The sequence below is a fragment of the Camelina sativa genome, chromosome 10 (genome assembly GCF_030686135.1).
Source record: "Camelina sativa cultivar CO46 ecotype springtype chromosome 10, ASM3068613v1".
Taxonomy (NCBI): domain Eukaryota; kingdom Viridiplantae; phylum Streptophyta; class Magnoliopsida; order Brassicales; family Brassicaceae; genus Camelina; species Camelina sativa.
Genome location: NC_141889.1, coordinates 19,450,852 through 19,477,563, shown reverse-complemented (window position 1 = coordinate 19,477,563; position 26,712 = coordinate 19,450,852). Strand labels below are relative to the sequence as shown.

The following is a 26,712-nucleotide window of genomic DNA, read 5'->3' as shown; positions in this document are numbered from 1 at the left end:
CTCGGTTTTAGCCTGTTACGGGACAAAATGGGTATAATTGGTGTCTAAACACTCCAAATTTAACCGGAACTCTTCTAATAAGTCAAATGCATTGGATTGTAACATATTATGACCCTAGATATATTAATGTAGTTGTTTACTGCTTTGAATCAATTTTAACTCTTTGTTTTAGCCTATTTTCTCGGTTTAAGCTTGTTTTGGAATAAAACGGGTTTAAGTGTTGTCTATACACTCCAAATTCATCCTGAACTCTCACAATTAGGCAAATGCATTGGATTGTCACACATTCTGACCCTAAAAACAGTAACAAAGCTTTTTACTGCTTCGAATCAATGTTTCCTCGGTTTTAGCTTGTTTCTGGACAAAATGGGTAAAAGTGGTGTCTAAACACTCAAATTCAACCCGAACTCTTATAATTAGTCAATTGCATTGGATTGTTACATATTTTGACCCTAGAAATAGTAACATAGCTGTTTACTGCTTCAAATCAATTTTGTCTCTCTGTTTTAGCATGTTTTCTCGGTTTAAGCTTGTTTTGGAATAAATTGGGTTTAAGTGTTGTCTATACACTCCAAATTCATCCTGAACTCTTACAATTAGGCAAATGCATTGGATTGTCACACATTCTGACCCTAAAAACAGTAACAAAGCTTTTTACTGCTTCGAATCAATGTTTCCTCGGTTTTAGCTTGTTTCTGGACAAAATGGGTAAAAGTGGTGTCTAAACACTCCAAATTCAACCGAAACTCTTATAATAAGTCAAATGCATTGGATTGTTACGTATTTTGACCCTAGAAAGAGTAACATAGCTGTTTACTGCTTCGAATCAAGGTTTTCTCTCGGTTTTAGCCTGTTTTCTCCGTTTAAGTTTGTTTTGGGATAAAACGGGTTTAAGTGTTGTCTAAACAGTCCAAATTCATCCTGAACTCTTACAATTAGGCAAATGCATTGGATTGTCACACATTCTGACCCTAGAAACAGTAACAAAGCTGTTTACTGCTTCGAATCAATGTTTTCTCAGTTTTAGCCTGTTTCTAGACAAAATGGGTAAAAGTGGTGTCTAAACACTCAAATTCAACCCGAACTCTTATAATTAGTCAAATGCAGTGGATTGTTACATATTTTGTCCCTAGAAAGAGTAACATAGCTGTTTACTGCTTCGAATCAATGTTTTCTCTCAATTTTAGCCTGTTTTCTCCGTTTAAGTTTGTTTTGGGATAAAACGGGTTTAAGTGTTGTCTAAACACTCCAACTTCATCCTGAACTCTTACAATTAGGTAAATGCATTGGACTATCACACATTCTTACCCTAGAAACAGTAACAAATCTGTTTACTACTCAGAATCAATCTTTTCTTGGTTTTAGCCTGTTGCGGGACAAAATGCGTATAATTGGTGTCTAAACACTCCAAATTCAACCGAAAATCTTATAATAAGTCAGATGCATTGGATTGTACCATTTTATGACCCTAGATAGAGTAGCATAGCTGTTTACTGCTTCGAATCAGTTTTTTTCTCTCGGTTTTAGCCTGTTTTCTCGGTTTAAGCTTGTTTTGGAATAAAACGGGTTAAAGTGTTGTCTAAACAGTCCAAATTCATCCCGAACTCTTAAAATTAGTAAAATGCATTGTAATGTCACACATTCTTATCCTTGAAACAGTAACAAAGCTGTTTACTACTTCAAATCAATGTTTTCTTGGTTTTAGCCTGTTACGGGACAAAATGGGTATAATTGGTGTCTAAACACTCCAAATTTAACCGGAACTCTTCTAATAAGTCAAATGCATTGGATTGTAACATATTATGACCCTAGATAGAGTAATGTAGTTGTTTACTGCTTTGAATCAATTTTAACTCTTGGTTTTAGCCTATTTTCTCGGTTTAAGGTTGTTGTGGGATAAAATGGGTTTAAATGTTATCTAAACACTCCAAATTCATCCTGAACTCTTACAATTAGTCAAATGCATTGGGTTATTACACATTGTGACCCTAGAAACAGTAACAAACCTTTTTATTACTTAGAATCAATGTTTTCTCGGTTTTTGCCTGCTTCGGGACAAAATTGGTAAAAGTGGTCTCTAAACACTCCAAATTCAACCCGACCTCTTATAATTAATCAAATGGATTGGATTGTTACATATTTTGACCCTAGAAAGAGTAAAATAGCTGTTTACTGCTTCGACTCAATGTTTTCTCTCGGTTTTATCCTGTTTTCTCGGTTTAAGCTTGTTTTGAGATAAAATGGGTTTAAATGCTGTCTAAACACTCCAAATTCATCCTGAACTCTTACAATTAGGAAAATTCATTGGATTGTCACTCATTGTGACCCTAGAAACAGTAACAAAGCTGTTTACTACTTTGAATTAATGTTTTCTCGGTTTTTGCCTGCTTCGGGACAAAATGGGTAAAAGTGGTCTCTAAACACTCCAAATTCAACCCGAACTCTTATAATTAGTCAAATGCAGTGGATTGTTACATATTTTGACCCTAGAAATAGTAACATAGCTTTTTAATGCTTCGAATCAATGTTTTCTCTCGGTTTTAGCCTGTTTTCTCGGTTTAAGTCTGTTTTAGGATAAAACGGGTTTAAGTGTTGTCTAAACACTCCAAATTCATCCCGAACTCTTACAATTATTCAAATACATTGGATTGTCACACATTTTGATCCTAGAAACAGTAACAAAGCTGCAGTAAACAGCCACATGTTGTATTTGAACTATTCTAATCGAATACACTTTGTTAGATATTCTCTTTGTTCTTCACCAAACTCTCTCTAATACTACCATTCTCTTCCGCTAATTCTAACATGGTATCAGAGCTTGGTTGTCGTTCTTGACCAACCAACTCTTCTCTTCTATTCTCTACTAATATTCTTCCCTTCGCTATCACTCTATCTCGTCTACTTCGTGTTTACCCACCGGACAAAGAGTTTACCCGGCGGTCCATAGCACTCGGCGATGGAGAAGTCGAAGCCAATCACTACACCAGTTGTTCTCAAGGGAACAAACTATTTTCTGTGGACAAGAACCACAAGAACCGCTCTTGGAGGTCGAGGACTGTGGAGCCATGTTGAAAAAGACTATGCGCCAAAGGAGATCTTCAAGGAAGACGGCAAGACTACTTCCGAGGTGGAAGAAGAGGAGGCTGAAAGGAAAGAGAAATGGTTTCAAGAAGACCAAGTGGTGCTTTCAGTCCTCCAAAACTCACTTGATGCTCCAATCCTTGAGGCGTACTCATATTGTGAGACGGCGAGGGAGTTGTGGGAGACACTCAAGAATGTGTATGGTAATGTCTCTAACTTGACTCGAGTGTTTGAGGTCAAGAAGGCCAATAATGAACTCAATCAAGAAGATTTGGAGTTCACTAAACATCTTGGTAAGTTTCGAGCACTATGGTCCGAACTTGACATGTTGCGGCCAAGTACACTCGATCCGGCGGTGCTGAGTGAAAGGAAGGAACAAGACAAGGTCTTTGGCCTTCTCCACACCTTGAACCCATCTTTCAATGACCTCTTGAAGCACATCCTAAGGGCTGACAAACTACCCTCCTTTGAAGACATTTGTTCTCAAATTCAGAAAGAACAAGGATCGCTTGACTTGTTTAGCGGTATGGGGGAGCTTGCTACGACTAACAAAGGAGTGTATAGGCATGAGGATAGGAAGGTGTGGATATGTGACCATTGCAAGAAGCGGGGTTATATGAAAGACAAGTGCTGGGTCCTTCATCCCCATCTCAAACCGGCCAAGTTCAAGGCTAACCTCTCAAAGGAAGCAACGATTGACAAGGGAGCCGGCTCATCAAGACAGGGAGATGAGGTGGCCATGACAGCAGCCTATGGAGATGTGGTGAGGAAATCAGACCTTGAGGCGCTCCATTGCCTCACTCAAGGATTCTGGTATCTCATTCTTTACTTCTAAGCCGAGTAACTCACTTGTTATTGACCCGGGGGCTTCTCACCATATGATTAGTAACCCGAGTTTACCAGATAACATAAAACCGGCCTTAGGTAGTGTTATGATTGCAAATGGAGACTGAATACCAGTAAAAGGAGTAGGGGACTTGAAAATATTTGATAAAACCTCAAAAGCTTTCTTTATGCCTACATTTACCTCAAATCTTGTATCGGTTAAGAGAACTACTAATGATTTGAACTGCTATACCATCGTTGGTCCTAATAGTGTTCATTTTCAGGATATTAAGACTGGAAAAGTTCTTGGAGAAGGAGATGGGAAAGGAGACCTCTATGTCCTAGAGAAAAACTCAAAAATTTTACCTACTTCGCTTAAGTCTTGTTTTGTTGTCAATTTGGATAGTATGTGGCATGCTAGATTAGGCCATCCTCACCATCATGCCCTTGCTTTAATGTTACCAAATGTTTCTTTTGATAACTCAAGTTGTGAGTCTTGTATTCTTGGTAAATACTGCAAGTCTATTTTCCCTAAGTCCACCACCATTTATGAGCATTGCTTTGATTTAGTACATTCAGATGTGTGGACTTCACCATGTCTTTCTAGAGATAATAACAAGTACTTTGTGACTTTCATTGATGAAAAATCTAAGTATACATGGATTACCTTGTTACCATCAAAGGATAGGGTGTTTGATGCTTTCATTAATTTTCAAAATTATGTTACTAATCATTTCAATACTAAAATCAAGGTACTTAGATCAGACAATGGTGGAGAATATACAAGTTACAAGTTCAAGGAACACCTAGCCAAGCCTGGCATCCTACAACAAACTAGCTGCCCATATACGCCCCAACAAAATGAGGTGGCCGAGAGGAAGAACCGACATCTTATGGAGGTGGCAAGATCAATGATGTTCCACTCCAATGTCACTAAAAGGTTTTGGGGTGATGCCGTGATGACCGCTTGTTACTTAATCAATCGGACTCCAACCAAAGTTCTTCACGACATGTCCCCATTTGAGGTACTCAACAAATTTAAACCTTCATTGGACCACTTACGTGTCTTTGGCTGTGTATGTTTTGTGCTAGTCCCTGGAGAGCAAAGGAGTAAACTCGACGCTAAGAGCACACAGTGCATGTTCATCGGTTACTCTACAACTCAAAAGGGGTACAAGTGCTATGATCCGACCACTAGTCGCCTATATGTTTCTAGGGATGTGCCGTTCATAGAAAGTGCTGGCTACTTCGACAAAAAGGACTAGCACAGCCTTAAAGACCTCTCTTATTCACCAAGTGATCGAGCCTCTAGCTTGAAGTTCCTTCTAGACCACTTAGGCAACCCGACCCTTACACCAGACCGTACATGACCTGAGTCAGACTCACCGATGGACGCCAGCCAGTCCGGGGGTGGGCCGGCTACGACTGATGACCAAGGATCTCCAGAGATCGAAAACACTCCTCCTGAACCTAGCCCACTGACGGCGCCACCTACAACGCCGATCGTACCCGGCACTCACGACACCACTAGGCGCCACCTACAATGTCTACCGAGGTTCACTTTGACGAGGTCGGGGACAGTGATGAATTGACTATGTCGAGTAATGAAGCGAGACCTACTCAACCTGTCTTACGCAGAAGTGAACGGGTTAAATCTCACCCCTCTACCTGGAAAGACAAGAGGGTCTACTACAACAACCAAGCCGTCGCTCATCCTATCCAGGCCACTTGTTCGCTTACGCTGTTACCACCGGATCACCAAGCCTTCATCAGTCACCTTGAAGCCAATTGGGTCCCTCAAACCTATGATGAGGCCAAGGACCACAAGGTCTGGTTAGATGCGGTCAAAGACGAAACCGGCGCTATGATCCGCAACCACACATGGGATGAAGCCGACCTACCTAAAGGAAAGAAGGTGGTCAGTTCAAAATGGGTATTTACCATCAAATATCTGAGTACGGGCGAGATTGAACGGCACAAAGCACACTTAGTCGCTCGTGGATTCACTCAGACATATGGCACCGATTACACGGACACATTCGCACCGGTGGCCAAACTCCACACAGTTCGGGTCGTGCTCTCCTTGGCGGTCAATCTATCATGGGATTTGTGGCAAATGGACGTCAAGAACGCCTTTCTTCAAGGCGAACTTGAAGAAGAAGTCTACATGACTCCCCCACCGGGTCTTGAGGACATGGTCACTCTGGGCCGCGTCTTACGTCTCCACAAAGCCATCTATGGCCTCAAGCAGTCTCCACGGGCTTGGTACCACAAACTCACCTCTGTTCTCAAAGCTAGTAGCTTCAAGCGTTCGGAGGCTGACCACACCCTTTTCACACTCAAAACTGTGCGGGGCATTGTCGTGGTCCTTATATATGTTGATGATATTATTGTGACTGGTGACGACAAGGATGGTATTCATGACATCAAACGCTCTCTTCAATCTAGTTTTGATATTACAGACCTTGGTGCACTACAATACTTCTTAGGCATTGAAATTTGCCGCTCTCTGGAGGGGCTCTTTCTCTCGCAAAGTAAGTATACCCTTGATCTCTTGACTGAAACAGGGAAGCTCGGTGCCAAACCGGCGCGCACTCCACTTGATGAGGACTACCAGCTCAAGCGAAAGGGGGAGAGTCTTCGGGCCAAAGAGGGCAAACCGCGTGAACCCATGGATGAGCCATATGAAGATGTCACTCGATATCGACGACTTGTAGGTAAGCTAATATACCTCACTATCACACGACCTGACATATGTTATGCTGTGAACCAGGTGAGCCAACATATGAAGGCCCCAACCAAGTACCAATGGAGCATGGTGGAGAGGATCCTAAGCTATCTCAAGGGCAGCCCGGGCCAAGGCATGTGGATGGGCAAGAATGAAAACACTGAGATTGTGGGCTATTGTGATGCTGACTATGCTGGAGATACCTTGGATAGGAGGTCAACCACGGGGTACTGCACATTCGTAGGAGGGAACCTAGTTACATGGAAATCAAAGAAGCAAAAAGTTGTCTCTTGTTCGAGTGCCGAAGCTGAGTATCGAGCGATGAGGAAGCTAACCAACGAGCTGATTTGGTTGAAGGGACTTCTCAAGGATCTTGGCATTGAATCAGAGAAACCAATCACCATGCATTGTGACAATGAAGATGCAATTCATATAGCTACCAACTCAGTATTTCACGAGAGAACCAAACACATTGAAACCGATTGCCACAAGGTTCGAGAAAAGATAGAAGAAGGGGTAACGTTACCGTGTCACACTCCGAGCAAGGATCAGTTGGCAGATATCCTCACCAAGACTGCGAGTCCTCAAGTCTGTGAATACATCCACAGGAAACTAGGACTCATAGACCTAACACATCCATGATCGACTCACCTAACTCGTGGATATCACACTCTTTTTCCCTTGGATTAGTTTTGTCCCATGAGGTTTTCTAAACCAAGGTTTTTAACGAGGTGATACTTCACGGGTTCCAAGCTTAGCCTTTCCATTCGGCTAAGCTTGAGGGGGAGTATTGACCATGGCCGATCATGTTAAGGCTAAGGGCATGTCCGTACCGTACGGACGTCCGTACAGCTTCACAATAAGGCCAGGCCAAATGTAATGTGATACATAAGAGGAGAAAAGGAGTTCGGTCCATCAACAACCCATAAGAAGGATCGAGAACACCTCTTGTAGCCGTTGGAGGTGTAGAGGGAAGAAGGAGTCACGTGTGAGTGTATGCAAGTTGACCTTCCTAATGTCACTATCAACACTTGGGCGCGCACCCTTACCTCTCTATATATGTCCCTATCTTATGTTTATATTTGTGTAAAGGGAAGGGATTTACCCTAGTCTTGGCCGCCTATTTAAGGTTGTAGCCACATGTTGTATTTGAACTATTCTAATCGAATACACTTTGTTAGATATTCTATTTGTTCTTCACTAAACTCTCTATAATACTACCATTATCTTCCGCTAATTCTAACAGAAAGAGAAACATAGCTGTTTACTGCTTCAAATCAATGTTTTCTCGGTTTTAACCTGTTTCGGGACAAAAAGGGTATAATTGGTGTCTAAACACTCCAAATTCAAATGGAACTCTTATAATAAGTCAAATGCATTGGATTGATACATATTTTGACCCTATAAAGAGTAACATAGCTGTTTACTGCTTCGAATCAATGTTTTCTCTCGGTTTTAGCCTGTTTTCTCCGTTTAAGTTTGTTTTGGGATAAAACGGGTTTAAGTGTTGTCTAAACACTCCAAATTCATCCTGAACTCTTACAATTAGGAAAATGCATTGGATTGTCACACATTCTGACCCTAGAAACAGTAACAAAGCTGTTTACTGCTTCGAATCAATGTTTTCTCGGTTTTAGCCTGTTTCTAGACAAAATGGGTAAAAGTGGTGTCTAACCACTCAAATTCAACCCAAACTCTTATAATTAGTCAAATGCAGTGGATTGTTACATATTTTGACCCTAGAAATAGTAACATAGCTGTTTACTGCTTCGAATCAATGGTTTCTCTTGGTTTTAGTCTGTTTTCTAGATTTAAGTCTGTTTTGGAATAAAACGGGTTTAAGTGTTGTCTAAACACTCCAAATTCATCCCGACCTCTTAAAATTAGTAAAATGCATTGCACTGTCACACATTCTTACCCTAGAAACAGTAACAAAGCTGTTTGATACTTCAAATCAATATTTTCTCGGTTTTAGCCTGTTGCGGGACAAAATGGGTATAATTGGTGTCTAAACACTCCAAATTCAACCGGAACTCTTCTAATAAGTCAAATGCATTGGATTGTAACATATTATGACCCTAGATAGAGTAACATAGCTGTTTACTGCTTCGAATCAATTTTGTCTCTCGGTTTTAGCCTATTTTCTCGGTTTAAGCCTGTTGTGGGATAAAATGGGTTTAAATGTTGTCTAAACACTCCAAATTCATCCCGAACTCTTACAATTAGTCAAATGCATTGGGTTGTCACACATTGTGACCCTAGAAACAGTAACAAAGCTGTTTACTACTTAGAATCAATGTTTTCTTGGTTTTTGCCTGCTTCGGGACAAAATGGGTAAAAGTGGTCTCTAAACACTCCAAATTCAACCTGAACTCTTATAATTAGTCAAATGGATTGGATTGTTATATATTTTGACCCTAGAAAGAGTAACATAGCTGTTTACTGCTTCGAATCAATGTTTTCTCTCGATTTAGCCTGTTTTCTCGGTTTAAGCTTGTTTTGATATAAAATGGGTTTAAATGTTGTCTAAACACTCCAAATTCATCCTGAACTCTTACAATTAGGCAAATGCATTGGATTGTCACTCATTGTGACCCTAGAAACAGTAACAAAGCTTTTTACTGCTTAGAATCATTGTTTTCTCGGTTTTTGCCTGTTTATGGACAAAATGGGTAAAAGTGGTCTCTAAACACTCCAAATTCAACCCGAACTCCTATAATTAGTCAAATGGATTGGATTGTTACATATATTGACCCTAGAAAGAATAACATAGCTTTTTACTGCTTCGAATCAATGTTTTCTCTCGGTTTTAGCCTGTTTTCTTGGTTTAAGCCTGTTTTGCGATAAAACGGGTTTTAGTGTTGTCTAAACACTCCAAATTCATCCCGAACTTTTACAACTAGTCAAATGCATTGGATTGTCACACATTCTGACCCTAGAAGCAGTAACAAAGCTGTTTACTGCTTAGAATCAACGTTTTCTCGGTATTAGCCTGTTTCGGGACAAAATGGGTAAAAGTGGTGTCTCAACACTCCAAATTCAACCCGAACTCTTATAATTAGTCAAATGCAGTGGATTGTTACATATTTTGACCCTAGAAAGAGTAACATAGCTGTTTACTGCTTCGAATCAATGTTTTCTCTCGGTTTTAGCCTGTTTTCTCGGTTTAAGCTTGTTTTGATATAAAATGGGTTTAAATGTTGTCCAAACACTCCAAATTCATCCTGAACTCATACAATTAGTGATGTTCATATATTTTACCTTGTTTTCCCTTAGTTTATTCACAACTTTTGCATCTTTTGCTATCCATTTAGGCCATTATTGTGTAGCTTAAGGACTAATCATGCATTAGAGTATAGTTGCATTGCATTTGCATCTTTTCATGCATAAACAGGTGATTTTGGAGCTTAAGGAGCATGGAAGCAATGTTGAGGAGAAGTGAAGCAATCCTGAGGAGAAAACAAGAGAGTTAAGGCTGTAGAATCAAGGTCCGGAGTCCAACTCGACCGCACCACTCAACCACCACTCGACCGTGTGCTGAGGAGGACTCGACCGAGTGGAGAATGCACAAGAGAAGCCAGCTCGACCAGCCACTCGACCGAGCACTGGTCGAGTTGACCGAGCCGTTGACTGCTTTGACTTTTTGTATTTTTAGGGCTTCCACCTCATCTCCTATATAAAGCCCTTGTACCTGCAGCCACCAAATAGTCCAGCTTTTTAGAGAGTCTAAAACCTAGTTTTTACCTTTTTTAGATTTTATTCCTTTTGCACTTTCTTTTATTTTTAGATTTTGTACTTGTTTGAAAGAGAAAGACTAGATTCTTATATTTTATTTGTTTCATAACTTTCAAAGTATTAAGATTTCGAGTTTTATTCCTTCATCAATATTGTAGATCTCTGTTTCATCTTTCTAATGATGCAAGTTTCATTATTTTCTGGGTTTTTGACATATTTCACCATGTGTTCTTGTGAGTAGTTTGTTTAGGACCTTGAGGATGGGTTAGGCTGGGTTGATCTTGTGGTTTGTTTGATTTGGTCAAGCTTGATTGTTGTAGATCTCTTCTAGGCTAGATGATCTTAATGCTGATCCTATATATGAGAAGGTAGGATTTGATTTCAAGCATCTTAGCATCACACCAATGTCTAAGGAGCATAGATAAGGCTAGATCTAGAGCTTACCATTAGGCTTGCTAAAAGATTAGAAGTCTTGTTTGGTTTGAGATGTATTGCTTAATGAATGCTTCTGTAGATTATTTTCTTTGTGAGAACAAGTCTAGAAATGCATAGGTTTGATTGTTTCTTGCCATGAGAGTGGATTAAACATGTCTTAGAATAGTATGTCTAGAGATCAGCTCAAAGTTTGCTTGAGATTTGATGACCAAGTTAGATAACCACAATGATTAGCTCAGCCCATGAATCCCTCCTCAAGGCCTTCTTTGTTTATTGAAATCTTAGTCTAAATATCATTGCTTGCTTGTTGTTTGATTAGTCTTAGCATTGCTCTGTTTTTCTTGTGTTGCTCTGTTTTCACGTTTAAGTCTAGCTCGACCACGTACTCGACCTACACTCGGTCGAGTGCTGCTCAAGTTCATCCCCAGAACTTGTGTTTTTGATTTGTGATTGTCTTGTTTCATTCCTGTTTCATTTCCATTGCATTCACGTAGTTTCCTGTTCATTACTTGTCTTGCATTAGTTCATTAGCATAGTGTCTATCTCTGTTCTAGTTTCATTATAGCTTTAATTTGTCTGTTCTGTTAGCGTTTAGTATCTTGTTCTAATTGTTTTTACTTTCTGCATTTCATATCTTATTTTAGGATTGTTAGTGACAAACAATCTTTACAATTGGCTTGACTTAGACTCTTATGCACATCTTAATTGTTCACAATCACTCAGATAGGATTGACACCTCTTATACTGCAACTGCATAAGGGGAATTGAAACACCCTGACTTCTATTCATTCCATACATCATCATTCCATACATCTTTCTTTCACCACACCACAAAGAAACCCAGTTTCAATTTGGCGCCGTTGCCCATTTGAGTGTGTTTTGTGACATTTAGGATCATTATTAGTCTAAGATTAAGTTCGTTTAAACACTTGTGAAGTTACTGAACTCGAATCTTCCTTTGCTTGGCTGTTTTGTGTTTCAGGTACCCACTCGACCACCTACTCGACCACCACTTGACCGAGCTGTGATCGAGCACTTGATCGAGCCAGAAGCCGGATCCAAATAGCCATTACTTCCCAGTCGACTCGACCACCCACTCGAGCCTGCGCTGGACCGTGTACCTGTTTGAGTCTGTAGTAGAGTTTGTTGATGCACACAAGGTCAAAAGGCAAAGACAGTCTTCAACAGCCTATTGATAACATCCACAGGCTACAAAAAGGTTTGAGACATAAGCAAGGAAGAGTAGTTCAACAACAACAAGGTCAAGCCATCATGGAGCAACAAGCTATCCATGAGCAGAGACCAAGGCACATTGGTGCAGGAGATGCACCCAATACCCACAACCAAAGGGCTGGAATTGTGCCACCTTCAGTAGCAAACAATAACTTTGAGATCAAGAGTGGATTGATCTCAATGATACAAGCCAACAAGTTTCATGGGTTGCCAATGGAGGATCCACTAGATCACCTTGATGAGTTTGACAGAATATGTGGGCTCACTAAGATCAATGGAGTGAGTGAAGATGGATTCAAATTAAGGCTCTTCCCATTTTCTCTTGGAGACAAAGCTCACCTTTGGGAGAAGACTCTTCCCACATGGGATGCATGCAAGAAAGCTTTTCTGGCCAAGTTCTTCTCCAATGCAAGGACTGCTAGGTTGAGGAATGAAATTTCTGGGTTTGCTCAAAGGAATAATGAAAGCTTTTGTGAAGCTTGGGAGAGGTTTAAAGGATTCCAGACTCAGTGTCCTCACCATGGCTTCAGCAATGAGTCACTTCTAAGTACCTTGTATAGAGGAGTGCTTCCCAAGATAAGAATGCTTCTTGATACAGCCTCTAATGGCAACTTCCTCAACAAGAATGTGGAAGAAGGATGGGAATTAGTTGAGAACCTTGCTCAATCTGATGGCAACTATAATGAGGATTATGATAGGACCATAAGGAGCTCCTCAACTGATCAAGTGGACAAGTATAAGAAGGATTTGAAGATGGTCAATGAGAAGCTTGACAAGATACTCTTCAGCCAGTCCAAGTCTATTCACTTCATTGGTGAAGAAGAAGCTACAGTTCAAGAGGGGGAGCCTGAATTTGCTGAGTTGTGCTACATGCAAAACCAGGGAGGATTCAAAGGCTACAACCAAGGAGGTTTCAAAAACAACAATCTCTCTTATAGGAGCACCAATGTGGCCAATCCTCAAGACCAATTCTATCCACCTCCTCAGCCTCAACAACAGCAACAAAACTACATCCCCAAGCAACAACAAAAAAGTGTTCCAGCCCCAATTGTGCCCCCCACCAGGGTTTCAGACTAACCAGGGCCATGAACAAGACTTAAGAGCAATGATGCAACAGTTGTTGATTGGGCAAACACAAGGCAAGATTGAGGAAGCCAAGCAGTTTGCTGAGTTGAATCAAAGGCTCACATCACAATACAATGATCCGAACATGAAGTTTGAAGATCTCAACTCCAGAATGAAGTATATGGAGAGCAACATTGCCTCTACTTCAGCTCCTAAACCCAACCAACTCCCTGGAAAAGCTGTTCAAAATCCAAGGGAGTTCACTGCAAAAGCCATTCATATCTCTGATGAGGAAGTCACTGAGGACAGTGAAGTCCAAGTTTGGGGGAATTCATTAGTTACTGAAGCCCCAAGTGACGTTTGTGCAAAGAAACTAGAGTCCGTTATTGCACTCGACCAAGAACTCGAACAGCCACTCGACCGAGTGCATGCTCGAGTGGTCGATCGAGTTGCAGAATCAGAAGCTGTCAAGAATGCTAAGTACATTCCTCCTGCTTACAAGCCACCTCTTCCATTCCCAGGACGTTTCAAAGCACAAAAGATTAAGGAGCTTAGGGAAATCATTGAGAGAAAGGAGATGATGGCTAAGCAACAAGAGGAAGAGAAGGTTTTGAAGGAAGTGGTTATGATTGAAGAAGCTGTGGTTGAGGAAGTGTTGGCCATACAAGAGATCACCATTGCTTACCAAGAAGAGGAGAGAGGACCTGCCTTGGAACAGTATGATCCATATCCTCTCTACAAAGATTTTTTGCTTGATTTGTCAAAGAAGAAGGCTGAAGCTCAAGATGAGAAGGATCTTGAGGACCTTGAAGGAGTTATCATTCCAATCAAGCTTAAGGATCCAGCTGATGGGTCAAACAAGGAGATAGTTGGAAGGTTGGAGAATGTTCCAGTCAAGATAGGGAAGGCAAGGGTTCACACTAATTTTGTGGTGTTGGAGATGGACAAGGAACCTGAAGATCCAATCATTCTTGGAAGGCCATTCCTAGCCACTGTTGGAGCAGTTATTGATGTCAAAGAGGGTCTTGTGACCTTGAACATTGCTGAAGATATAGCCATGAAGTTTGACATCTATAACCCAACCAACTTTCCTACCATTGATGATCAACCTTTTACTATCAAGGACAAAGGAGGTCAAGAAGGTTCAAGTGGTGAAGCAACTCCAAAGGCTAAGCTCTCCTTTCAAGATGATTCTGTGGAAAAGCTTAAGAGGTCAGTTCAAGAGTTGACTAGTATGGTTGAGGATCTTCAAGTTAAGCTGAACAAGAGGTCCTTAAGGAAGGCAAGACCAAGGCTCAAAATCAAGAAGAAACATGGTTTGTGTGTTAAGGGTGAGGTGATCAAGGATCAACTTCACAGTGATCAAGAGGTTCCAAGGAGGATTTCATCACCTCCTTGGTATCTAAACCAAGTCTAAAAAGGACACCAAAGTCAAGCTTAGTGACTTTAAACAAGCTCACTAGGGAGGAAGTCCCTAAGGTATCCTTTGTAAATATGGTTTATTTTCCTTGTAGTTTTGATATGTTTTCTTTTATGTTTGTGTTGGACAGGCCTTTAGGTGAAAATGTAGTTGGGTAAGGAGAGATTTAGACTTGGAGAAGGAGACTCGCAAGCCCACTCGACCTACCCACGAGAGGTACTCGACCGAGCTGGAAAGGAATTGAGGCCCATTTGATCTTCAAATCGCTAGAACGATCGAGTGGAGGGAAGAACAAGAAGAAAAATTTTGAAATTTCAAAATTTAGTCAAGGTGCTCGACCGTGTACAGTCGAGTGTGGGGTCGAGTGGCAGCAAAAAGCAGGTCAAAGATTCCCATTTCAAATTTGAATGGTATGGACGCTCCACCCTTGTCTCTTTGTCCCCTAGCTTCTTTATATAGACCTTGCACGAAATTATACCTCTCACATTCTCTCATTTGCTCAATACCATTGAATTCAAGTTTTAAAGTCTCTCTCATAGCTTATCTTTTGCTCAAGCTTAGTTCTTTCAAGTTTTTGGGTCACTAACCTATTAACTTTGAGCTTTGAGTCTATTCCCTTCAGTTCTATTTGAAAAATGTCTTCAAGAATCACTAGGAAGTCTCAACAAACCGCTGCAACCTCCATGGAACGTCATGATGCTAGCCTTGAATCAAGAGGAGAAGCTGGAAGAGCCACTCGACGCCCCACTCGATCATGCACTCGACCGAGTGGTGGTTCGAGCAGCCGGTCGAGCCAGATGCCGCGTCCAAGGAGAGAGAGAGTTGAGGAAGATCCTAAGAGGACTGAAAGTGAGGAGGAAAGGGAGTCAACTCTCAATGAGTTCATGAGGAGACACAAGGCCAAAGGGAAGAGGCCAGCAGTTGAGGTTGAACAAGAGGAGAGTGAGAATGAGAGTGAGGAAGAAAGTGAAAAAGAAGAGATAGAGGATGATGGAGAAGCTGAGTCTTGTGGGTTGTCAAATAGGCAACTTTATGATGCTTTCATGAGAATGGAGTTCTTAGGGACCAGATATCCACACAAGGAAACCATGGAGAAGCTAGCCATTGGTGAAAATGTGGAGTATCTCTTTGAGAAGAGCAACCTAACTAAGTTTATGGGGCTTTGCATGGAGGGCTACAAAGAAGAGAGTTGTGAGTTTCTAGCCACAGTCAAGCTGCATACATATGCAAGGAAGGATGCTGAGTTTGGAGCTGGTCACATTGCTTTCACAATCAAGGGGAAAAGGTATGAACTTTCAATGAAGAAGATAGCCAATGTGTTTGGTTTTGAGGTTGGGAGCAATAGGAGTTTGATGATTCCAAGAGAAGAGCTCTATGCTGTGTGGGAAACCATTGGGGACAACAAATACTACTCTTCCTCCAATTTCAAGAGTTCAAGGATAAGGAGCCCAGTCCTAAGGTACTTCCACAAAGCTCTTGCCAACACCTTCTTTGCTAGGAAGGAAACTGGGAACATTAATGAGGGGGAGCTAAAGATGATTGATTTGACTCTCAATGGAGTCATCTTCCAAGCAAGAAATGGTACCATCATTCTTGGGAGCACTGTGGAGACTGACCTAGCAATGGTGCTCATTGACCACATGATTTACTTGAGAAGTTGGGTAGGCAAGTTGGAGAACAAAGGATCAAGAGGAGCACTAACCATTGGAGGCATCATTACTCTAATTCTACAAGCTGCTAAGGTTCCACTTAGAGGAGAAAGGGTTTCACCAAGATGGATTGACTCTAGCTACCTCACCTCTACTCTCATCCTAGCCAAGGAGATGCATCAAGGAAATCACATTTTCAACTTTGAACTTCCAACACTTGGGAAAAAGCAACTGATTTTGCCTAACCAAGAGCTCACCACCATTCAAGAAGGAGCCAACATTGACTTTTGGCCAGCTGAGGAGCATTTGTTTGATGGGATAGTTCAACCTAGAGTTGATGAAGCTGGAGATGTGCAAATGGCTGATGGGGAGGAGCAATTTTACTTTGAGGATTATGAGCTCAACCCAAGAGATAGTAGAGGAGTGAGGGAGGCTACCAAGAGACTAACCCTTTTGCAAAAATGGAACAAATGGCATGGGAAGAGGTTTGATAAGCTGAAGAAGAAGGTGACCAACATGGCTAAGTCTATCAAGGGCTTAAAGAAGAAGATTGCTGAGTTGAAGAGTGGGAATTCTTCACCTACACCATCAAGCCCTTTGAGGAGGAGTAGCTCAACTAGAGCACTTTCTAGAGTTGCAAACCCTGTGGAACCAGCTAGGGCTTCAATGTATGAGCCAAATCAGAGAAAGAGAAGCTCAAGTACCCGAGAACAACCATTTTCAAGGTACTCGACCCCCCCACTCGAGCACCCACTCGACCGAGCACCTCCAATGCACTCGGCCGAGTTCCAGCCCAGATCACCCTATGGTTTCCCACCTCCAGCTGCTTATCCAGGATATCAAGGTTACCCTACCATCCCACCCCAGTACTTCATGGATCCAGCACTCTACCAGCAGCAAGGTCAGAATTTTGACACTCGTGGTCCAGCTCGACCCCCCCATCGTCGAGCTGCCCCAATCTCCACCTCCAAGTCACCAGCAAGACCCCAACTACTCCTATGACAGCATGCAGATGGATGTGGACAACTACTTCCACAATCCCTAAGGTACCACTATCACCTTCACTTGTAGATATCATTGTATTTGACATTGTGTTTTGTTTTTTGTTTTTAATCTTGAATCCTCAATCAAATTTCTTTCACACAGGGACTGTGTGATTTAAGTTTGGGGGAGGGTTTGAGATAGCATTTGACATTGTGTTTTGTGATTCTTATTTCAAATTTTTAGCATCATCATGTTAATACTTGCATAGCATCTAAGGCATAGAAAAACCCTAAAAATTTGAAATTTTTTGCAAAAATCTTTATAAAAAAAAAGAGTGTTCATGTAGTTTGCACTGCACATTAGGATCTTGTTTAGCATGTTTCATGTAGGATTGTATAATATTTGCATTAGGGATCTATGATGAGTATTCCCTTATTAGCTTGTTTATTCACTAGACTAGGATCAATGCCCAAGTTAATAGTACTTTGATGCTAGTTGAGTGGTTAGAAGCATAAGATTAAACCAAGCCTTGAATTCCTACATTGCATTTGGTCTAAATTGAAGCATGTTGAGATTTGAAACCATTTCCTATTTATAAGAACCTAATATTGACTTTCAATTATCAATGTGTGCATTGCTTTAAACTCATGGATACCATATACATATTTGGATCATCTTCTTCCTTTTTACCACTCTTGTTGATCCAAGTAGCTGATTGAATCATTAGAATCAGTTCCCCTACCCCTCAACCAAACCTTCTTTCAAGCCATGTTTATTCTTGTGTGTGTGAGGCCTATTTTTGGGATTGAGCTTGGTAGAAAGTGTTAGGTTTGAACTGACAAGAGTAAAGCCTTGTGTAGTTCTAGTTTGCATTTTTCAAACTAGATAGGACTAGGTGGTTCACTTGTTGGGTTTGGGACTTGGCTATTATGAAAAGAAAAGAGGAAAAAGAGAAAGAAAAGGTTAGAGTCTTTAGGAGGGGAATGTGTTTAAGAAAATTTAAAGTCTAGTGAAAGAATGGGAAGAATAAGGTTGTTTAAAGATGGTTCTAGTTAAAGAAAAGAAAGAAAGAAAAGAGAAGTCTAGCAAAATGCTTATATGTCTTAAGAATAAGAAGAAAAGAGAACCATAGCAAATAAGTAAGAATCCCCCATTCCACTAGAAAGATCAAATAAGAAACCTCTCCTAAGACTTTAAAACCAAAAGAGAAAAGGGTGAAAAAGAAGAAAAGAAGTTAAAGGGTAGCACTAGGATCAATTGGGTTTAGATTGATAGGATAAACACTTTGGGTGCCTTTGGGTAGACAAGGTTTTGTTCTTGTATGTGTCTAAGTGTTCTTACCTTTAGCATTCTTCTAAAGCTCAATCCATTTTTTATGAGAGAACCTTGATATTGATAAGCCCTACTCTAAAAAGAGACCATCATTGTCTCTAAACCTTTTACTGCCAAGCCAAATGAGTTTAAGCATTGCACATAATTGATTCATGTTCTTGATTAATGAATGTTAAAGGAAATGGTTGATTTGAATGCATGTGGACATCTAAGGCTCAAATCAGTGAAGGTTCTGATATGCTTGTCTAAAGTCTTTAAGTATAGCTCATTCAACTTGCATCATAGTACTAGTAACTTGGACATTGATTCTAGATAGTCTATTTGCAAGCTTTAGGAGCTGAGATCCCACTTTCAAACCTCACCTACCTTCTTTTGTCTTGATTATTTGCTTGAGGGCAAGCAAAGAATAAGTTTGGGGGTGTTGATGTTCATATATTTTACCTTGTTTTCCCTTAGTTTATTCACAACTTTTGCATCTTTTGCTATCCATTTAGGCCATTATTGTGTAGCTTTAGGACTAATCATGCATTAGAGTATAGTTGCATTGCATTTGCATCTTTTCATGCATAAACAGGTGATTTTGGAGCTTAAGGAGCATGGAAGCAATGCTGATGAGAAGTGAAGCAATCTTGAGGAGAAAACAAGAGAGTTAAGGCTGTAGAATCAAGGTCCGGAGTCCAACTCGACCGCACCACTCGACCACCACTCGACCGTGTGCTGAGGAGGACTCGACCGAGTGGAGAATGCACGAGAGAAGCCAGCTCGACCAGCCACTCGACCGAGCACTGGTCGAGTTGACCGAGCCGTTGACTGCTTTGACTTTTTGTATTGTTAGGGCTTCCACCTCATCTCCTATATAAAGCCCTTGTACCTGCAGCCACCAAAGAGTCCAGCTTTTTAGAGAGTCTAAAACCTAGTTTTTACCTTTTTTAGATTTTATTCCTTTTGCACTTTCTTGTATTTTTAGATTTTGTACTTGTTTGAGAGAGAAAGACTAGATTCTTATATTTTGTTTGTTTCATAACTTTCAAAGTATTAAGATTTCGAGTTTTATTCCTTCATCAATATTGTAGATCTCTGTTTCATCTTTCTAATGATGCAAGTTTCATTATTTTTTGGGGTTTTGACATATTTCACCATGTGTTCTTGTGAGTAGTTTGTTTAGGACCTTGAGGATGGGTTAGGCTGGGTTGATCTTGTGGTTTGTTTGATTTGGTCAAGCTTGATTGTTGTAGATCTCTTCTAGGCTAGATGATCTTAATGCTGATCCTATATCTGAGAAGGTAGGGTTTGATTTCAAGCATCTTAGCATCACACCAACGTCTAAGGAGCATAGATAAGGCTAGATCTAGAGCTTACCATTAGGCTTGCTAAGAGATTAGAAGTCTTGTTTGGTTTGAGATGTATTGCTTAATGCCTGCTTGTGTAGATTCTTTTCTTTGTGAGAACAAGTCTAGAAATGCATAGGTTTGATTGTTTCTTGCCATGAGAGTGGATTAAACATGTCTTAGAATAGTATGTCTAGAGATCAGCTCAAAGTTTGCTTGAGATTTGTTGACCAAGTTAGATAACCACAATGATTAGCTCAGCCCATGAATCCCTCCTCAAGGCCTTCTTTGTTTATTGAAATCTTAGTCTAAATATCATTGCTTGCTTGTTGTTTGACTAGTTTTAGCATTGCTCTGTTTTTCTTGTGTTGCTCTGTTTTCACGTTTAAGTCTAGCTCGACCACGTACTCGACCTACACTCGGTCGAGTGCTGCTCGAGTTCATCCCCAGAACTTGTGTTTTTGATTTGTGATTGTCTTGTTTCATTCCTGTTTCATTTCCATTGCATTCACGTAGTTTCCTGTTCATTACTTGTCTTGCATTAGTTCATTAGCATAGTGTCTATCTCTGTTCTAGTTTCATTATAGCTTTAATTTGTCTGTTCTGTTAGCATTTAGTATCTTGTTCTAGTTGTTTTTACTTTCTGAATTTCATATCTCATTTTAGGATTGTTAGTGACAAACAATCTTTACAATTGGACTTAGACTCTTATGCACATCTTAATTGTTCACAATCACTCAGATAGGATTGACACCTCTTATACTGCAACTGCATAAGGGGAATTGAAACACCCTGACTTCTATTCATTCCATACATCATCATTCCATACATCTTTCTTTCACCACACCACAAAGAAACTCAGTGTCAATTAGGCAAATGCATTGGATTGTCACACATTTTGACCCTAGAAATAGTAACATAGCTGTTTAATGCTTAGAATCAATGTTTTCTCTTGGTTTTAGCCTGTTTTCTCAGTTTAAGCTTGTTTTGATATAAAATGGGTTTAAATGTTGTCTAAACACTCCAAATTCATCCTGAACTCTTACAATTAGGCAAATGCATTGGATTGTCACACATTGTGACCCTAGAAACAGTAACAAAGCGGTTTACTGCTTAGAATCAATGTTTTCTCGGTTTTTGCCTGTTTCGGGATAAAATGGGTAAAAGTGGTCTCTAAACACTCAAATTCAACCCGAACTCTTATAATTAGTAAAATGCAGTGGACTGTTACATATTTTGACCCTAGAAAGAGTAACATAGCTGTTTACTGCTTCGAATCAATGTTTTCTCTCGGTTTTAGCCTGTTTTCTCGGTTTAAGCTTGTTTTGAAATAAAATGGGTTTAAATGTTGTCCAAACACTCCAAATTCATCCTGAACTCATACAATTAGGCAAATGCATTGGATTGTCACATATTCTGACCCTAGAAACAGTAACAAAGCTGTTTACTGCTTCGAATCAATGTTTTCTTGGTTTTAGCCTGTTTCTAGACAAAATGGGTAAAAGTGGTGTCTAAACACTCAAATTCAACCCGAACTCTTATAATTAGTCAAATGCAGTGGATTGTTACATATTTTGACCCTAGAAATAGTAACATAGCTGTTTACTGCTTCGAATCAATGGTTTCTCTTGGTTTTAGTCTGTTTTCTAGATTTAAGTCTGTTTTGAGATAAAACGGGTTTAAGTGTTGTCTAAACACTCCAAATTCATCCTGAACTCTTACAATTAGGCAAATGCATTGGATTGTCACACATTGTGACCCGAGAAATAGTAACAAAGCTGTTTACTGCCTAGAATCAATGTTTTCTCGGTTTTTGCCTGTTTCGGGACAAAATGGGTAAAAGTGGTCTCTAAACACTCCAAATTCAACCTGAACTATGATAATTAGTAAAATGCATTTGATTGTTACATATTTTGACCCTAGAAAGAGTAACATAGCTGTTTACTGCTTCGAATCAATGTTTTCTCTCGGTTTTAGCCTGTTTTCTCGGTTTAAGCTTGTTTTGATATAAAATGGGTTTAAATGTTGTCCAAACACTCCAAATTCATCCTGAACTCATACAATTAGGCAAATGCATTGGATTGTCACACATTCTGACCCTAGAAACAGTAACAAAGCTGTTTACTGCTTCGAATCAATGTTTTCTTGGTTTTAGCCTGTTTCTAGACAAAATGGGTAAAAGTGGTGTCTAAACACTCAAATTCAACCCGAACTCTTATAATTAGTCAAATGCAGTGGATTGTTACATATTTTGACCCTAGAAATAGTAACATAGCTGTTTACTGCTTCGAATCAATGGTTTCTCTTGGTTTTAGTCTGTTTTCTCGGTTTAAGTCTGTTTTGGGATAAAACGGGTTTAAGTGTTGTCTAAACACTCCAAATCCATCCCGAACTCTTACAATTAGTCAAATGCATTGGATTGTCATACATTGTGACCCTAGAAACAGTAACAAAGCTGTTTACTACTTAGAATCAATGTTTTCTCGGTTTTTGCTTGCTTCGGGACAAAATGGGTAAAAGTGGTCTCTAAACACTCCAATTTCAATCCGAACTCTTATAATTAGTCAAATAGATTGTATTGTTACATATTTTGACCCTAGAAAGAGTAACATAGCTGTTTACTGCTTCGAATCAATGTTTTCTCTCGATTTTAGCCTGTTTTCTCAGTTTAAGCTTGTTTTGATATAAAATGGGTTTAAATGTTGTCTAAACACTCCAAATTCTTCCTGAACTCTTACAATTAGGCAAATGCATTGGATTGTCACACTTTGTGACCCTAGAAACAGTAACAAAGCGGTTTACTGCTTAGAATCAATGTTTTCTCGGTTTTTGCCTGTTTCGGGACAAAATGGGTAAAAGTGGTCTCTAAAAACTCCAAATTCAACCCGAACTCTTATAATTAGTCAAATGGATTGGATTGTTACATATCTTGACCCTAGAAAGAATAACATAGCTGTATACTGCTTCGAATCAATGTTTTCTCTCGGTTTTAGCCTGGTTTCTCTGTTTAAGTTTGTTTTGGGATAAAACGTGTTTAAGTGTTGTCTAAATAGTCCAAATTCATCCTGAACACTTACAATTAGGCAAATGCATTGGATTGTCACACATTCTGACCCTAGAAAAAGTAACAAAGCTGTTTACTGCTTAGAATCAATGTTTTCTAAGTTTTTGCCTGTTTCGGGACAAAATGGGTAAAAGTGGTCTCTAAACACTCCAAATTCAACCTGAACTATTATAATTAGTAAAATGCATTTGATTGTTACATATTTTGACCCTAGAAATAGTAACATAGCTGTTTACTGCTTCGAATCAATGTTTTCTCTCGGTTTTAGCCTGTTTTCTCGGTTTAACCTTGTTTTGATATAAAATGGGTTTAAATGTTGTCCAAACACTCCAAATTCATCCTGAACTCATACAATTAGGCAAATGCATTGGATTGTCACACATTTTGACCCTAGAAATAGTAATATAGCTGTTTAATGCTTAGAATCAATGTTTTCTCTTGGTTTTAGCCTGTTTTCTCTGTTTAAGTTTGTTTTGGGATAAAACGTGTTTAAGTGTTGTCTAAACACTCCAAATTCATCCTGAACACTTACAATTAGGCAAATGCATTGGATTGTCACACATTCTGACCCTAGAAACAGTAACAAAGCTGTTTACTGCTTCGAATCAATGTTTTCTTGGTTTTAGCCTGTTTCTAGACAAAATGGGTAAAAGTGGTGTCTAAACACTCAAATTCAACCCGAACTCTTATAATTAGTCAAATGCAGTGGATTGTTACATATTTTGACCCTAGAAATAGTAACATAGCTGTTTACTGCTTCGAATCAATGGTTTCTCTTGGTTTTAGTCTGTTTTCTAGATTTAAGTCTGTTTTGAGATAAAACGGGTTTAAGTGTTGTCTAAACACTCCAAATTCATCCTGAACTCTTACAATTAGGCAAATGCATTGGATTGTCACACATTGTGACCCGAGAAATAGTAACAAAGCTGTTTACTGCCTAGAATCAATGTTTTCTCGGTTTTTGCCTGTTTCGGGACAAAATGGGTAAAAGTGGTCTCTAAACACTCCAAATTCAACCTGAACTATGATAATTAGTAAAATGCATTTGATTGTTACATATTTTGACCCTAGAAAGAGTAACATAGCTGTTTACTGCTTCGAATCAATGTTTTCTCTCGATTTTAGCCTGTTTTCTCGGTTTAAGCTTGTTTTGGAATAAAACGGGTTTAAGTGTTGTCTAAACACTCCAAATTCATCCCGAACTCTTACAATTAGTCAAATGCATTGGGTTGTCATACATTGTGACCCTAGAAACAGTAACAAAGCTGTTTACTACTTAGAATCAATGTTTTCTCGGTTTTTGCTTGCTTCGGGACAAAATGGGTAAAAGTGGTCTCTAAACACTCCAAATTCAACCTGAACTATGATAATTAGTAAAATGCATTTGATTGTTACATATTTTGACCCTAGAAAGAGTAACATAGCTGTTTACTGCTTCGAATCAATGTTTTCTCTCGGTTTTAGCCTGTTTTCTCGGTTTAAGCTTGTTTTGAAATAAAATGGGTTTAAATGTTGTCCAAACACTCCAAATTCATCCTGAACTCATACAATTAGGCAAATGCATTGGATTGTCACATATTCTGACCCTAGAAACAGTAACAAAGCTGTTTACTGCTTCGAATCAATGTTTTCTTGGTTTTAGCCTGTTTCTAGACAAAATGGGTAAAAGTGGTGTCTAAACACTCAAATTCAACCCGAACTCTTATAATTAGTCAAATGCAGTGGATTGTTACATATTTTGACCCTAGAAATAGTAACATAGTATGAACCGGCACACACACTTGTCCGTACGACCGTACGGACGTCCGTACGACCAACCAACGGGCCATCCTCAAATAGAAGTCTTCATGAGCCCAATCCACCAAAGAGATCCTCCAACGGTCGCCATTCATCTCGATCCTTCCTTTGTAGCCGTTGGAGCAAGTTGCAAGAGAGAAGAGGAGATCACATGTTAGAATAAGGAGATGTCGCTTTCTCCTCATATTAGTGTGCATAGGATCCTAAGAGAATATCCTATTTGTATATGTCTTTAAATAGTTTGTAAGTATCATACTAATAGAGGCAAGAAAAGAGTTTATTCTCTTTCTCCAACACTCTCTCTCTCAATCGTTCACTCTCCTCACTCCTTACACGATTTCACTCTCTTTCATACTCTCTTCCATAATCTCTTGATTACTCTACTCTCAAACTTACATGGTATCAGAGCAGATTTGATTCTGTTCTTGCCTCAAATCTCCATCACTCCCTTCCGCATTCTCTTTCTTGTTCTTGAAATTTCTTGTTCTTGAATCTTCTTTCTTTAACCGTTGGACAATAGCTTTAACCAACGGTCTCTTCATCCTTTTCCATGGAAACTACCAAAACTCTCATTGTTCCAGTTACTCTCAAGGGAGAGAATTACTTACTGTGGGCTAGAACCACAAAGACAGCCCTATGCGGCCGAGGACTTTGGTCCCATGTTGAGACAAGCGAAGCTCCTAGTGGCGAGACCACCAAAGACGGCAAGGATCTTGTCGATGAGAAGAACAAGTGGTTTCAAGAAGATCAGGGAGTCCTAGCTATCATTCAAAACTCCCTAGATGCACCTATACTTGAAGCTTACTCTTATTGCGAGACAGCAAAAGACTTGTGGGACACTCTCAAGAATGTTTTTGGGAATGTTACAAATGTAAACCGAATTTTTGAGATTAAGAGGGCCATCAACAACCTCAACCAAGAAGACATGGAGTTCACCAAGCACTTTGGGAAGTTTAGGTCCCTTTGGGCTGAACTAGAGATGCTCCGGCCGGCGACTATAGATCCGGCCATTCTGAATGAGAGGCGTGAACAAGATAAGGTGTTCGGCCTTCTCTTGACCTTGAACCCCTCCTACAATGACCTTATCAAGCATATTCTACGGTCGGACAAGCTCCCTAGCCTTGATGATGTCTGTAACCAAATTCAAAAGGAGCATGGCTCCATGGGATTGTTTGGCGGCAAGGGAGAACTTGTGACCGCTAACAAAGCTGAGACGGCATCAGCAAACAAGGGCTACTACAAGCCGGAGGACAAGAACAACCCGCCATTTTGTGAGCATTGTAAGAAGCTTGGTCACTTCAAGAGCCGCTGCTGGATTCTACACCCTCATCTAGCACCACCGCCGGGTACCATCCGAGGTGGACGACCAAACCGCGGAGGACCACCGAGAGCTCATCAAGCAGTAGCCATGGGGGAGTCAATCTCTGAGCAGCCTCAACAAGTGACCAGTGGAACTGCTCTTGCTGCAGCATCGTCCGAGCTGGTAAGGCGGTCCGACCTTGATGCGCTCATCAAAGCCATCAAAGAGGCCACCGGTAAGGCGTTTCTTGCCTCAAACAAAATTAAACCCCTCATAGTTGATTCTGGTGCATCCCATCACATGATTAGTGATTCTAGGCTAATTAGTGATATTAAACCTGCTAATGGTAATGTAATAATAGCAAATGGTGAGAAAGTACCAGTTAAAGGCATAGGAAACTTGAAACTATTTGATAAGGAGACTAAGGCATTTTATATGCCAAACTTTACTTCTAACTTGCTATCAGTTAAGAGAGCCACTACTGATTTAAATTGTTATGCTATATTTGGTCCTAACAATGTTCATTTTCAGGATATTGAGACAAGTAAGGTTCTTGGTCAAGGAGGATCCAAGGATGACCTCTATGTGCTTGAGGACTTGAACTTATCTTCTAATGCATCTTGTTTTAATTCGGTTATTATGAAACCTAGTGATTCTATTTTACATGCTAGGCTAGGACACCCTCACACAAGAGCTTTATCCTTAATATTTCCTAATGTTTCTTTTCAAAATGATG

The 26,712-nt window shown here is 40.0% G+C and overlaps 1 non-coding gene across 1 annotated transcript; it reads right to left on the bottom strand.

Moving 5' to 3' along the window:
• Positions 1 to 12,457: 12,457 nt before the first annotated feature.
• Positions 12,458 to 12,564, bottom strand: LOC147936258 (small nucleolar RNA R71). Its single transcript, XR_015569719.1, has one exon. It is a non-coding gene; the product is annotated as a small nucleolar RNA R71 (small nucleolar RNA).
• Between the last annotated feature and the right edge of the window lie 14,148 nt (positions 12,565 to 26,712).